The following is a 16701-nucleotide window of genomic DNA, read 5'->3' on the forward strand; positions in this document are numbered from 1 at the left end:
TTTGATGATTGGTTGCTGGATCAAATGGAGCAAGCAGCTTGGGTCTAAGAAATCAAGTCAGATTTACAGACTTATTCTGTGGGGCGAGATAGATAAGTGTTTATGCACTAGTAATCGAGTGAGATGGTTGATTTAAGACTGCTAAGGGGCTGAGGAGGGCATGCAGAGATCATGAATCCTCTTCAGACTGCTAAAAACATTAAGAACTAAATGCATTCCCAAGGCAAAGCATTGTTATCAATGTATTTTGCCTATTTCTCTTGATTCATTTAGTTAAGAAGAATGGAAAAGGTTTTGAAACATATAACACATAATAATAACTTATTACAAAAGAAGAAACAATACAAAAACATAGTATCACAAGAATCCCACAAAAATAGCTGCAAAACCTGGTTTTATTCCTTGCCAAACTATTGTAGAGATATACAATAGAGCTCAGAGCTTCCACAAGAGTCCAACCTTTACAAATGACTAAGAAAGTACATAATATAGGCACCAAACCACCTGTGCTAGCCATTAGGGGTCGAATCCATGAGAAGAGGGGTGGTTTCAACCATATCTAAACTAAGAACAAGAATATAGGCAGTGGAAGAGCTTGCCTCTAAAACCATGGAAACTGATTCATTCCTCCCTCAACCACCACAAAATGATGAATCTACCCTCAAGAGTCATTTTTCAATTACATTTACATTCATAGATTCATCCAAAATGAGAGAAAAATTCAAATTATAGAAAAACTAGGCGAAATTTTGATTTTTGGGCAAAATTGGCAAAATCCATCTTATGCGCAGTGCCCCTAATCCTATGTGCAGCACTTTTTCCAAGCCATTTTTTGGGGCCTTTCCCTTAACAAAGTTGAGCCCAAGATGGCTTGTTGGAAAGCTCTGCCTGTCTAGTTTCTGGAACATCTTGAATTTCTGAATTTGGAGGTCATTTGCCCCCTCAAAAGTGGAATCTCCCAAGACTGCTTCCTGTGTGTCAAAAAAGTAGTAGAGAGGTCATTGTTTGATACTTTTTTGGCCTTTAGGTGACCAAGATCTGCTCCAAAAATGATGAAACTTTCTAGGTTTGCTTGTTTTCTCATGCTGAATCCAAAAATACAAACCATGCCTTCAAAATATGCTCTAGTCAAAAGCGACCTATTGGGTTTTCCTGTGTTTTCAATTTGAAAATTGCAAAATTCTCTCAAAATTGTTCCAAAATTGGCACAAGGCACCCTCAAGCACTGCTATGATGAGCTAATGAGGCATCAACAAGAATTTCTAATTTGTTTTTCTCCTTTTGGCTTCTCAAAGCCTTCCTCAACCTTGCTAATTAATGATGGGATTTTACCCTTTCCACCATTTCACAAAAAGTAAAACATCACTAATGTCTGAAACAAGAAATTGTAAATGGGCAGACTTGTAGCTCTCTAAAACTAGTGGGCTTCTCTCTGATATGCTTTCCTTCCTTATGAGGTCTTCTACCCTGAGTGTCTCTTTCTCCGGAACTGTCACTATGTGTCTCTTCCTCCATTTCATACCCACTGTCCCTCTCCATTTATTGTACTGTTGTTTGTCTTTATGGTCAATGAGGAGTGATGGAGTAATCAATGAGGGTATGATGAGTATGAAGAGATTTTAGATAGGAATGTTAATGAGGGTACACAAGAATGGGATAGGGGTGTAGGAAATGAGTGATTAATGAATGATGTAGGGTTTGGGAGTATGATAGGGTTTAGGGCATATGATATAGAGTTCGATATGTGAAGGGTACGGTTTTATAAAGGATTAGGTTTGTGTATGTAAGAGATTTAGGGTTTTAGGAGAATTGGGGAAGGGAATAGGACTTAGGGAAGATGGGATTAGGAGATAGGTTTAAAAGGAGAATGATAAATAGTTGTTGTCTGAAATGTATGTGGTAATTTAGAGACAAATTAGGGTTTAGTTTTTAGAGAGGTATAAACCACCAAAATTCATGTAAACCCTGGCTTCATCTGAAAAGAGGCTCTATTTACTTGATAGGAAGTGACATGAGGAAATTTACAGTGATTGAAGATGATTTTAGGGGTTTTCGAAACTTCACAGTCTAATGCGCAGCGCCAGTGTGATTTTGCACTGAGAGGAACCATCCAATGCGCAACGCCAATCTAATGTACATCCCTTTTTGCAGACCACTTTTGGAGGCCTTCCGGTGTCCAAATTGGGCACAGGATAGCACGTTGGAAATCTTGTCGAGTCTACTTTTCAAAAAATCTTGAATTTTTCAATTTTGAGTTGATTTTCCCTGTCAAAGGGCAAATCTCCCAAGACTGGTCAAAATGTGCAAAATGAAGTTGCCTAAATGCAGAGTGTTGTTGTAGTAAACGTTTGAAGGTCTTCCTCAACTCCAAATTGAGCTCATGATAGCTCATTGGAAATCTATATTTGTATAGTTATCATTTGAATCATCAAAAAAGGCATTTGGCCAACCCGGCTAGGAGAAATCTTGATTTTACCAAGGTCACTCCAGAGGTGCAGCAACTCTCCTAAGGTAACTATATTTTTGACATTTCTCTAAAACCATGACACTTATGTAAAAAGTGAAGGAAATTTTGTTCCCTGGCCTATTGTGGACAAAAACCTCTCTCACATTGTCCAGATTCATCATCTATTTCTCAAAACCATCATTTGAGTAAAACCTATCCTGATGTGTGGAACAAGGGATTTGTAGAAATGAAGGGAAATGAAGGGGATAAGAGGCTTCTTAATTCTTGAGAAAATTTTGGGAAGTAGGGAGGGATGTTAGGAAGCAGGGGAAAGTTGGATTTCAAAGATTGAGTGAGGGGAAGGGGTCCAAAAAGGTAAAACACAGGCCTAGCCTAGAAAATTGTCAAATTGTAGCAAGAAACTAGGGTTTGTGGGAAAATGAGGAATTTGAGGGATATCAGTGATGGGAAGTGTTTAATAAGTTATAATAAGGATAGGGAGAGGTGTATGAGCATCACGATACAAGTTTTGTTGATGATTTGACCACCCAAGAAAAATTACTTTCAAAACCCTAGGAGAGGGAAATGAGCCTTACCTAAGTACAACTGAAGCATGAACAAGGTGTAAAATGACCCATTGGAACCTGAAATGATGATGACAACTCTTTGAATGATGGTATACTCAGCCTAATGGTGACATGGACTGACATTTGGAAAACTTTGGAAGGAATGAAAACAAATCCTAGACCTAATACCTAGTGACCAAATTTTACTTGAAGACTCACTCAAATGACAAAATTTGACTTTGACACCCTAATACCACTTTATAAGAGCATATTTGATCACTGGTGGAAGGCTTCAAATACTGAAACTAATAGGCTGATCAAAATCAAGGAGAGGCGAGATCATCTTTTTTCATTGTGGCAAACTTAGGCACATGAAGAAAGAATTTTGAATTTGGAAGAAAGGACAAAAGGATCAGAGACTGGCCAATACAAATCACAAGTCATCTAGCACAAATGAAGGTGAGACTACTATTGTAGCCACATATGGTGATGTATTGTTTACTATTTCAGTAGATGATGCATGTGTGTATACATCTAGCAGTATCTTTGATTGGATCCTTGACTCTGGGGCATCTCACCATGTAACCCCATGAAAAGATATTTTTGTTTCATATAATCATGGTGATTATGGTAAAGTGAATTTGGGGAAAAATCATTTTCTGGAGCATTGTTGGAGTGGGAACTGTCCAGATCAAGATGAAGGATGGACAAGATATATTGTTGAAACAGGTCAGGCATGTACCATAAATGCGCATGAATTTGATCTCTATGGGACGACTAGATGATGAAGATTATTCCACAAGCTTTGGAAAAGGAGGCTGGAAAATTAGCAAAGGAGCATTGGTTAGGACCAAAGGAGCCAAGGCGAGAACATTACACACATTGAAGGTAGTGATAGCAAATCAGATTTGGCTCCTATCACAAAAGAGGAAAATTCGGCAAATTTGTGGCATAAGCGATTGGGTCATGTGACTAAGAAGGGTTTAAAAATCCTTGTTAGTAAAAAATTATTGCCAGGTTTGAAATCCTACAATCTAGATTTTTGTGAGAATTGTATATATGGTAGATAAAGAAGGGTTTCATTCCTTAGAGGTGGCCATGACAAAAAGAAAAATGTGTTAGAATTGATACACTTAGATGTGTTTGGGTCTGTTAGCATCAAGTCATTAGGAGGAGCATCATATTTTGTAACATTTATAGATGATGCATCCAGGAAGGTTTGGGCATATCCTACGAAAAGTAAAAGTGAAGTGTTTGGAATATTTCAAAAATTCCATGTTTCTATTGAAAGAGAGATTAACAAATTTCTCAAGTGTTTGAGAACAGATAATGGTGGAGAGTATTGCTCCAATGCATTCAAGGAATATTGTAACAAGTTTGGCATAAAGCATGAGAAGAGTGTGCCTGACACTCCTCAACAAAATGGTGTCATAGAAAGGATGAATCACACCATTATTGGAAAGGTGTGAAGTATGTTGTCCAATTCTAGTTTGGAGAAGAATTTTTGGGTTGAAGCAGTTAGGACCGCTTGCTACCTTATAAGCAGATCTCCAACTATAGCCTTGGATGGCAATATCCATGAGGAAGTTTGGACTGGTAAGAAGTTGAATTATTCTCACCTGAAAATATTTTGGATGTGAAGAATTTGTACATATTCCCAAAGAAAATAGAACTAAGCTAGATGATAAATCCATGAAATGCATTTTTCTGGGATATGCGGATGAAGAATTTGGTTATCGCATATGGGATCTAGTAAAGCATAAAATTATTAGAAGCAAGGATGTTATATATAATGAGTCAGAATTGTTTAAGAAGACTGTAGGTGAGATGGAGATCAAGAAAGTTATTGACATGTTTAAAGAGTAGCAGGAAAACATCCCACCAATGCAAGAAAATGAACAACAAATTCAAGAGTAGGAAGAACAACAAGTGGAAAATGAATAACACCAAAAAGAAAGAATATTGCAGGAACCTTTATAGGAGATTCAACTTGATAATGCACCACCACAATTGGTTCACAAATCTTCTAGGCCTCGTGAGCCTTCACAAAGGTATCCTCCTTCAAACTATATTTTATTGACTGATGAAGGTGAGCCTAATTGTTTTCAAGAAGCTTGTAAAGTTGAGCAGAGTAAAGAATGGAAGAAATCAATCGAAGAAGAAATGAAGTCTTTGCTGGAAAATATAACTTGGGAGTTGGTAAATCTCCCAAAAGGAAGAAAGGCTCTACAAAACAAATGGGTTTACATGATTAAGCATGAAGGTGATGAAAAGAAGAAGAGGTATAAAACAAGGTTGGTGGTGAAAGGATTTGCCCAAAAAGAAGGTATTGACTTCACTAAAATTTTCTCTCCTGTTGTTAAAATGTCATCCATTAGAGTCATTCTTGGTCTTGTTCTACTTTAGACTTAGAATGTGAACAATTAGATATAAAAATTGTTTTCCTTCATGGTGAATTGGAGGAAGAAATTTATATGGAGCAGCCCGAAGGCTTCATAGAAAAAGGAAAAGAAGACCTTGTTTGCAGGTTGAAGAAGAGTCTCTATGGGTCGAAATAGGCACCTCAATAGTGGTACAAGAAATTTGATTCATTCATGTTGGAACATGGTTTTCACAGGTTCGAAGCCGACCATTATGTCTATATCAAGAGGTATGATCAAGGAAAGTATATCATATTATTTTTATATGTGGATGACATGTTGATCGTTTGGCATGATAAGAATAAGATCAATATGTTGAAGAAAGATTTGGGCAGAAAATTTGCAATGAAGGATTTGGGACCAACAAAATAGATATTGGGCATGAGGATTATGCGTGACAGGATAAACAAAAGGTTTTGGCTGTCACAAGAAAAATATACTAGCATTTGCACCTGATGTTGCAAAGGGAACACCGTAAGGCATAAAGTGTGGAAGAATAGGGACATGTGAAATTTGAATGGGCATTGTTGAAAGCAAGGGTGGATGATAAAGAGTTGCAATTGAAATTGTTAGTTATGTGTATGTTGAATATAGATATTTTATAAATAATAGTGTGTAGAAGAATAGTGACATGTGAATGGACATTGTTGAACGCAAGGGTGGATGATATTGAGTTACACTTGAAACTATTAGTGATGTGTGTTTTGAATATGGATAAGTAATAGTAGTGTGTGGAAGAATAGCAACCTGTGAATGGACATTCTGGAAAGAAAGGGTGGATGATAATGAGTTACAGTTAATGTCATATAGAGGTTATCCATTATTCATGTAGCGGTTGTTGTTTATGTGAACATATTTTTGTACATTATTTTAAGTTTTTTTTGGTATTTGGAGATTTTTTTTTTCTGTATGTTACATATTTAAGAATGAATTGTCACTTTTAAAGAGGGCACACAAGGTCGCTAGCTGTCACAAACCATCGTGAGAGTAAAAATTAAATGTCCTTTTCCTACTACATGGTTCTGTCAACTAGGTGTTTCGAAAAATACAAGTGAAAGCCATCAAACTCCTTGCTGAAATCAAACTCTCGGTGAAATTTTCATAAATATAGGGATGCACAAATTCCTTAACTTGCCAGAACTCTATTAAAATGACATTTTTCACTACTAACTTCATATGAGATGTCATGAACTTTCTTTTGGATAAAACCTCGAATGTGTTTTTAATATCCCAATTCAACTCTCGTGAAATTTTTGTAAATATAGGGATGCGCAAATTCCTTAACTTGCCAGAATTCTATTAAAATGACATTTTTCACTACTAACTTTATATGAGATGTCAATTACACTGTTTTATTATTATTATTTTAATTTAATGTTTCATTATGCATACTAAATCTTTTTTTCATATAAAACTAAATTTAAACGTTTACTCATTTACAAATACTACAACACATACCCCTTTTTTGAATTGATGTTTATGAGTAGTAGGCCAAAACTTGCCAAATGCTTCAATTTCTTTTCCAAAATTTCAGAGATGCCCAATTGAAAACCCTGAATATATTAGTGTCTGATACGAACAAGTTTCGAACACACTGGTTGTTGGGGTACAGGGTTTTCTGTAAATTGCTACCAAGCAAGGAAGAAGTCAAAAGTGGATTGGTATTAAAACCATGGCCGCAACTGAAGGACCTGTGTTCTTGTCCCCAAATAAGACACTGCAACTGACATATGAGGGTGAGTTTTATGAGGTACTCATAGCAAGAGCCCAGCTCTCCGCCATAGCAGACAAAGGGGGCATACCCTCATCTACAGATACTGTAAAGCAACTGTAGCCACATTTTGAATATTGCTACAGGGGCTTAGAGCATACTATATTGCAGGCTGTAAAGACTCCACATTCAAAACAAAATGGAAAGATAAGATGAGAAACATATTGGATCATAAAGCAATAGAGAGTATAGTGGAAGCATGGGATCCTTATAATTATCGTTGGTCCTCCTTAAGCCTTGCTAGGATTGGTGGCTTAGGCAAGAAGAGTGATTTTCTAGGTATCATTTTCATTTTGTTGCTCCTATGGGGCTTCTTAGATTCATAATTTGAAGGGACCCAACATGGGAAAAGTGTTGTTTGGTGGCTTGGGCCTGTAACATATAGATTGGTACTCATATTGGGCTATGCATTTATATACACCCTTTGGCTCTAGTTTTCCAACCATAAATATCTCTGACAAAAGAACTGTCTTGACTAGAACCCTTCTTATGGTGACAATGACAAGAACTTCATGCAGAGACCCCACATTCTTTACATAATTCTCAATAATCGTTGGTAAGCCGGAAATAAGGTCACTGCAGAAAAAACAAATTCCTGGTAAACGTGAATTCACCTTGGCAAGCAATCCATTCAAACCTTCTATGCTGAGTTTTCTCTGTGCTAAATATTTATACTTTTCTGCCTTCCATAGTTCCAAGATAACATTATGGTTAGAAAAATTGCTGCAATTAGGAAGGGACACCAACCTCCTTGTGGTACCTTATTCAATACAGATGATAGATAAACGCCTTCAGAGATAGCAAAAAACAGAGTGAAGGGTAGTATAAGCAAAATATTTTGTGTAAACGATGTCCCGTGCACTATTTGTCATAGATTATCCTTCTAATATTCTCACCAGTGAAGGAAACAAGTTTTTCCAAGCCCCAAAAGTCAATAAAAACAACATATTATCAATACAACAATGCAAAGGTTTCTATCTTCCTATATTTTACATCACAACTGAGCATCAAGGGCTGGCACTTCCAAAGGAGCGTGATCAATTCTTCTTAAAATTCGCCACAACCAAAACAACACCATCAAGACCAGTAACAATATAAGTAAGAAAAATAAAATATCTAACCATATATATGCTATTATTCTCCGCTGGTAATCCATAAGTGGTGACATTTCAAGAGCTGATGCAGATTCAAGCAGCAAGCTAGCCAATGTTGTCAATTTGCTGTAAAACATTTGGTAGACAAACTTTGAATCTCAAATTCACCAAACAATGAGTAGGATAAAATAGCTCTAATTATCTCCATATAGCCCAGCTCACATATCCACTATCAAAACTGAAGTAAATTGAAAACGCTATCAAAACTTTTATCTCTTCCAAAACATAATTTAAAAACACATTGTGACATCTTGTCCATCTTTTACCTATCTAATGATAACCTAAAAATCACAAAACTTTGGTATTCTTCTTCTACAATGCCAAGATTTCAAATCATGATTCATACGTAGATAATCTACCATAAATTTAAAAATGAATGCATATTTAAAACATGGTAAATGCTTAGAATTTTCATTATATATTGAATATCAGTACATTATGATATGAAATAAGGCAACATTTTTCATCCCTGTGGTGGAAAATAAGATCGAGGGAAGCAGCTAAGAGCCATGGACTGTTTTATGATTGAGAATGTTGTTGTAATCGATGCTTGACTGGCTACAATGGTTGCTAAAGTGGCAACAATGAACATTGACCAATACACAGGCTGTAGTATTGCTTTGTAAAATGTAGAGCCTATGTCCCCTGGGTTTTTAATCAAATAAGTCACTTGTCTCGTATATGTGATAAGAAAAGATGGGTAAACCAACACAGAGAAAGCAAGCTGCAACAAAAAACCCAAATTTCTCATTATGGTACTAAAACTTGAGGATGAAGCACGCAGGTATGATGAAATACTAATAATTATATCCTTGACATATAGCTTGGAGCTGGATTGATTTCCTGTTGAAATGGCCCAAGTCTGCAAACATGGCCTCGGCACCTGGATCCAGTCAGAACAAAGCACTGATGTTAGTGTTTCTATTTGTATAGCTTTAACATAAATAATTGGGATGAAGTTACGAATTTTGTTTGAGAAAATCATTGGTATGGATTTATCAGTTGAGTTAGAAAACAGTTCCAAGTATACTATATGATAAAATGAGACACATATCATCATGCAAATAATCAATACCTCTTATACATAAGACTACACCTCCAAGAATCACCCATCCTTATTAGTGATATTCATGAAAATAATAGTATATATATTATGGGTTGAATTCCTTGAATGCTCCAGGATAATATTTCACAATATTATACTGTCCTATCATGATGTTGGTCATGAACCAGGCAATCATTATGGGTGAGAACATGAAGCTAACTTTACTTGTACTGAGTACTTACACTCTAGATGAAACACCAATGTATTCAAAATTCTTCTCTGAGTACTCTAGGTGAAATTCATAGCACTCAGTGCCATTCATTTCGATACAAAGACAAAATATGATTTCCAACTATGAAAATCTGAATAATGAGGAACTGGTTATCAGAAATTATGTAGCTTGCCTAACATCCCATGGCATAAATATCCAACTGTGGATCCTCTTTCCAACAACTTAATTAGTCTTCTCACTTTTGGATTTGGGTTCAGCCTTGTATCGTATCTTGATTGCAGATTCCCCGAATATTTAGGGAAGCAGTTAAACATTTGACAGCATTTTTTATTTCAATTGCAGATTCCCCAAATATTTGGAGGCGTAGTTAAATTTTTAACTAAGTGTTTTATCTGGATTGCAGATTCCCCAAATATTTAATAATCTGGCGGACATAAAAACCGTGAAATTTTTAACCGCGCCCATATCCTTGTCCATCCAATTGCCAAATATTTAGAAAATCGGCAATCAGATAAGCTCCAAGATATGGTCGTGGATGCTATTTTCCAGGCATTACATGGATACAACAAGAAGTCTTTACATCAGCTGGCGAGCTAAAATGAATGGCAGATAGAGAAGATAACATTTGATCATCTTGAAGGGGCAATGCAGAAAATATTCTATTGACTTAGCTTGAGCATATTCACACTGATAGAGATACGTACGATTTGACATAATATTTAAACGTTCAAATGAGTCATGAAAATAACTGAATCATTTTAAATAAGAATTATTCATGTCTTTAGTGAACTGTCCATATATATCAAAGCATTTCGAGGCCTATTAGAAGTGCACTCGAGAAATATATATGTATAGACACACTGTTTTCTTTTTAATTGAAGTGAGGTTGGGTGTATTTCCATAACAATGTCTTCCCTGAAGAAGTCCATGCAATTTGTGGTTAATTTATTCACTACCCATGTAATTATATCTCTGATTATCACCTCACTTCAGCTGAATTGCAAGGCAGCACCTGCAAATGCTAGAGTGGACCTTTCCAGGATATCATGGCAATATTAGTTATGAGATATATGCTGGGTAAGTGCCATATCTATCCAAGGTAAAGTATATTTATTCATGAATAAAGTCCATGTTCAAATGTAACAATAATTGAAAGTAACAAATTCAAAGTGCCAGATTTTTCACTGGAAAGAATATTTATTCATTAACACAGTCATGTTCAAAAATAGCATGCATGAATTTGCTCCTGTTTGTAAATAAACAATTAGCTGTGTATTTATGCAAAGATTAAGAACATAACCAAAGAGTTCATAGCTTGTAGAATGCATGCTTATATGACAAAGAAAGACAGAAAAACATAAAAGATATACAGATCTCTAATTGTTATGCACAGACTGTGAATATGTTTGAACAGAGTTTAATTTCTATGGATACTTAATAAATTTGGTGACAATTCAAGCTAAAAAATATTAAAGTCAAAATTGTTGCATGGAGAGTTCAAAAAATGTAAAAGAGTAGGAGCGAAAATAGTTATATGGAGTGCTTAAAGATGTGATTCTACCACTCTTATATTCTATTGGATGACCAATTAACTGCATGAAAGTCTTTGTGTTTTCTTCATATTCATGCAGGTATGTGACAATTAGTGAGGCCAATGGAAGAGAACTTTTCTACTATTTTGTGAAGTCAGAAAGTAATCCAGCAAATGATCCACTTCTTCTTTGGCTTCAGGGAGGTCCCGGTTGCACCGGTTTCACTGGATTTGTCTATGAGATTGGTCAGGTATGGGAACTCTTACTCTTATTGTCTGTTTCAATGCTCAAAGTTGCTATTTACTGAATGAATTTTGATCTTGTACATATTAAGTTTTCAAATTGTGTAATTTGGCCATGGGAACGGCTTGTTCAAATGGCTAACTGTAAGCTCACTTTTACCCATGTTGTTGGAATTGGCACCCAAAACTGAGTCAACTGCTGTTATAATTAGGCTTATGCAATACTAAGATATCATTGTAAACCAAAGAATAACGGAAATCGATAAATTATGGATTTCATACTCTTGAAACATTACCTATTCAATGTTCAGCATTGATCGTGAAAAGATAATGCACTTGCCAGACTTGCAAGGCTAGGCAGGGTGGGAGGCTATTTTGATGGAATCCTTGTGTAGAGAAAAACAGAACATAATAGTGATTTTTAGAAATTTGTAAAATAAAATGATAGAGATCTTCTAATATTTATCCCAAAGTTTTTCTCCTATTGCAGGTCCAATGAGTTTTGATCTCAGTAACAATTCTGGGAGTTTGCCCACGCTCATCCCCAATCCACACTCTTGGACTAAGGTTGGCGTTCAAGGCTCCTGCCTCTGCCACTATGGTTATAATGAAATGTTTTCAATTAGGGCACCAAATTTTTTTCCCTCTTTCAAACATTCGTCAAGTGAGCATACTAGATTATGTCACTGATAAAGCATCTCTGTTATCAACTTTTATGTTTTGTTGCTTTCATCACTTTGGAATTTGCCATTATTAAATTGTTTCTCATGCAACTTGGACTTAACTTGGATGCCACTGAATGTATAATTTTTTGTTGTAATGGATTAACCTTGAATGGTTTTGCACATGTAGGCCTCCAACATTCTTTTTGTTGATTCTCCAGTTGGGACTGGTTTTTCTTACTCCAATACAGCTACAAATTACAAGACTGGAGATTTTAACACTGCTCCAGATATACATACTTTCCTCATAAAGGTTTTCAGTTCTATCACGCTACAAAAAAAATATTTTACAAGTGTATAGATTTTTGTGAATCTCAGTACAGTTTATAATCTTGGATGCAGTAGTTTGAAGCATTCCTTTCTATCTAATCCATTTTATGTCAGAGGGGAATCTTATTGTGGTATTAATATTCCAATGGTGGTACATAAAATAGTAAATGGTAAAGCACACACGACCCATGTTTTGTTATTCAGTTGACTTCTTGGATTCTCTGTTTTTGTAATAGGCTGAAATTTCTTTGTGGCAGCAGGAGTCCTATAAGTTGATTTGAGGTTGAATTTTAGGAAAGCATATGTTCTAGACATTGTATTTTTCTTAATAAAATTTGTTTTATGATTGATACTTTGATGCTTGACCGTTGCAACCTCTCTTTCTTGGCTATGACAGGAAATGAAGCAGGTATTAAACCAACCTTGAACATTAAGGTCAAAACTCTTTGCTAATAATTGAAATTCATAGCTTTCTTCATTCAGGCCTCTCCAAAATATGTTGGTGACTATGAATAGCGTTATGTTCGTTAGAATTTTAATAGATGGTCTCATGGTCTGACTTCTGCCATGGCTAGTTTTTCAGGGTTATCTGGTTGGAAATGGGATGGCAGATGAAGTATTTGAGAACTCAGAGGTGCCTTTTGCACATGGAAATGGACTTATTTCTGACGAATTATACTAGGTGTGTACCCTGCAACGTTAAAATAAGAGACCATGAAATCATAGGCACAATTTATATATTCTCCATAGACAGATGGTAGTTCCAGGGATGCCATTCAAATCCTAGTCTAACATGATATTATTTTACGAGTTGTTTACTCTAATGTTTAGAGAATGTAAATCAGTTAGCGTTTCAGCAGTTGTTTGATATAGAACTTCTACATACTTATGTTTGTGCAGGCAGTAAAGGAGGCTTGCAATAGTAGCTATTTGTATTACAGCAATGCTTCTTGTGAATCAAACCTATTAGAAGTGTCGAAGGTAATCCTTGTAGTCCTTTTCCTAACTTCTATCACAACAGTTGATTTTTCTAAAATCAGGACTTAACATTATTCCTTGCAAATTAGTCCTAATTTGGTCTTTTGAAAAATAGGTTTTGATGGGAATCAACCATGCCAATATTCTTGAACCCATTTGTTACCCCCTTTCTGAGAAGCCGAAAAGCATAGGTAGTCAAAAACTCCTAACCAAGAGGGACGAAAAATTAGAAATAATTGATCAGGTTGTTGGATCAACGAGCAGAATCTCTAGTCTAGCGGTTCATCTACAACATGCTTACCAGGATAGGCAATGCCCTGCTGTGGTAAAGTGCAATAGGTCCCCTGCTCCTCACGCGATGCAATCGATCTTTCTTGATCAGGAAACCAACTTGAACTTTTGAATGGAAGGGAACAAATGGCATGTTGATTAATGTCAAACATTGAGGAATCCCAACTTTGGAACAGCACGACATTGTTTATGTAAGCCCCCATCACTGTAAGTCAGGTTTATACTAATTTTATATTATTTCAGAATAAAGTTTTGATTTAATTTAATTATAATTTTAAGCTAGTACAACATCAAGTACCCTAGAATGTTTCCCACTGCTAGACGTTTTTTGTTGAAATTGCTTTACACACCCCAGAAATGCTTTGCAGCTAGGCCTTCCAATTGATATGATTTTTCTGCAATTCCAGATGTCAAGTTTCTATTCTAGAGTGATGGAGATGCAGCATTGCGTGTTGGTGGGAACATAGACTGGTACTCATATTGGGCTATGTATTTATATACTCCCTTTGGCTCTAGTTTTCCAACCATAAATCTCTCTGGCAAAAGCACTGTTTTGACCGGAACCCTTCTTATGGTGACAATGACAAGAACTTCATGTAGAGACCCCACATTCTTTACATAATTCTCAATAATCAGTGGTAAGCCGGAAATAAGGTCACTACAGAAGAAACAAATTCCTGGTACATGTGAATTCACCCTGGCAAGCAATCCATTCAAACCTTCTATGCTGAGTTTTCTCCGTGCTAAATATTTATACTTTTCTGCCTTCCATAGTTCCAAGAGAACATTATGGTCAGAAAAATTGCTGCAATTAGGAAGGGACACCAACCTCCCTATGGTACCTTATTCAATACAGATGATAGATAAACGCCTTCAGAGATAGCAAAAAACAGAGTTAAGGGTAGTATAAGCAAAATATTTTGTGTAAACGATGTCCCGTGCACTATTTGTCATAGATTATCCTTCTAATATTCTCACCAGTGAAGGAAACAAGTTTTCCCAAGTCCCAAAAGTCAATAAAAACAACATATTATCAATACAACAATGCAAAGGTTTCTATCTTCCTATATTTTACATCACAATTGAGCATCAAAGGCTGGCACTTCCAAAGGAGCGTGATCAATTCTTCTTAAAATTCGCCACAACCAAAACAACACCATCAAGACCAGTAACAATATAAGTAAGAAAAATAAAATATGTAACCATATATACGCTATTATTCTCCACTAGTAATCCATAAGTGGTGACGTTTCAAGAGCTGATGCAGATTCAAGCAGCAAGCTAGCCAATGTTGTCAATTTGCTGTAAAACATTTGGTAGACAAACTTTGAATCTCAAATTCACCAAACAATGAGCACGATTAAATAGCTCTAATTAACTCCATATAGCCCATCTCACATATCCACTATCAAAACTGAAGTAAATTAAAAACGCTCTCAAAACTTTTACCTCTTCCAAAACGTAATTTAAAAACACATTGTGACATCTTGTCCATTTTTTACCTATCTAATGATAACCTAAAAATCACAGAACTTTGTTATTCTTCTTCTACAATGCGAAGATTTCAAATCATGATTCATACGTATGGTCTATATAGACTCAAAGGTCATACATGCTCATTAGTCTCCACCCTAGACTGATGAGCAACATTTCTGCTAAATAAAAACATAGATAATCTACCATAAATTTAAAAATGAATGCATATTTAAAACATGGTAAATGCTTAGTGTCATGCGGAAAGAGTCGACAGTGCGGACACAAACCGACCTCCCTAGAAGCAAAAGCTTTCTAGTGACAAACAAGACAAATAAATCCTACCTTTCTCTAAACATGCATTGCAAATACAAGTAATCAGGGGATCTTTAACATACCTTTAGTCCAACGCTTTGTAGTAGTCCAGCCTCGCCGATCCGGATGAGCTCCTCCTTCTCTTCGAAACCTGCATTCACTAACAAGCCAAAAGATTAAATAGCACCTGATAAACTCATAAAACAATACATATCCATCATACAGACCAAGGAGTATATGAAACAACTCATAAATAACAAATTGTTGAGAAGAATGGACTTATTTGTATTAATAGGAAACGAAAGAAACCATTACAACCTGAGCCTTGGTGTTGTGCAGGTCCCTCCCAGGGTCCAGCAAGAGTTTTCCTTTACTTTGATAAGCTCACCCACTTCCAAATGAAACAAGAAAGGATGGGAATCTCTCCTCACAAGCTTCTACAAGGAAGTCCTAATTCCAGCAGCATCTACCCTTAGGAATGTTCAGCTTTCAACCTCCCCTCCTTCTGGCCCAATGCCTGTATTTATAGTGCTCTAGAGGAAGTTATTCAGGTCCACCATCAATGGGATAAGCCCCTCTTTGGATGGGATAGCTCCCCTCTTGATGGGATAAGTTCCTCTTTGGTAGGGATACATGAACCATCTGGAGGCGCTTCATACACATCAAACAAGCTTCTAGAATTCTCTAGAAATGACACAAGTAACTTTTTTGGAGTGAAACTTGCGCCTTTTGACCTTTACAGGAGTACGCACCCATTGCTTTACAGAAAGAGCGTACAAGTACGCAGGTATTGTGAACTTGGAGTGCGTACACGCAGGTAAGGCTAAGAGAAACTGCGTACCGAGAGATATATAGATTTTTAATGACTTTCTCTCTTTTTTGGAGTTTGACATGGAGAGCAGAGGTATGAGGCTTGCCAAGGAGGATAGTATGACAGTTGATGGAGCCATACTAACTGCAAATAGTCATGGTGACAAATTTTAGTGTAACAGATTGCCCCCTAAAGTGCGAAGCCTGTAGTAGATAAGGGTTTCATATCATCTAGGAAGGGTGAAGTACTTTATCATTTCAAGGATTATCTTGTGGAGAGCCTAGTCGGAACCTGCAAATATTCAACACAAAATACATATATAAGATGATATCATCGCTGAGGTAGGCATTCCCATACTCAGATTGAAAACTTTAACTAACAATCTAACTACTGCTCTGATACAGGAATGATTTTGCAGTACATCATAATCATA

At 36.3% G+C, this 16701-nt stretch overlaps 1 pseudogene; it reads left to right on the forward strand.

Annotated features, from left to right (window-relative positions):
- The first annotated feature begins 10540 nt into the window (after nt 1-10540).
- Nucleotides 10541-13781, forward strand: LOC149191000 (serine carboxypeptidase 1-like; annotated as a pseudogene).
- The last annotated feature ends 2920 nt before the right edge of the window (nt 13782-16701 follow it).

Source organism: Pinus tabuliformis, chromosome 3_1 (genome assembly GCF_031772625.1).
Source record: "Pinus tabuliformis cultivar Carrire ecotype Pingquan chromosome 3_1, CPIR1, whole genome shotgun sequence".
Lineage (NCBI taxonomy): Eukaryota > Viridiplantae > Streptophyta > Pinopsida > Pinales > Pinaceae > Pinus > Pinus tabuliformis.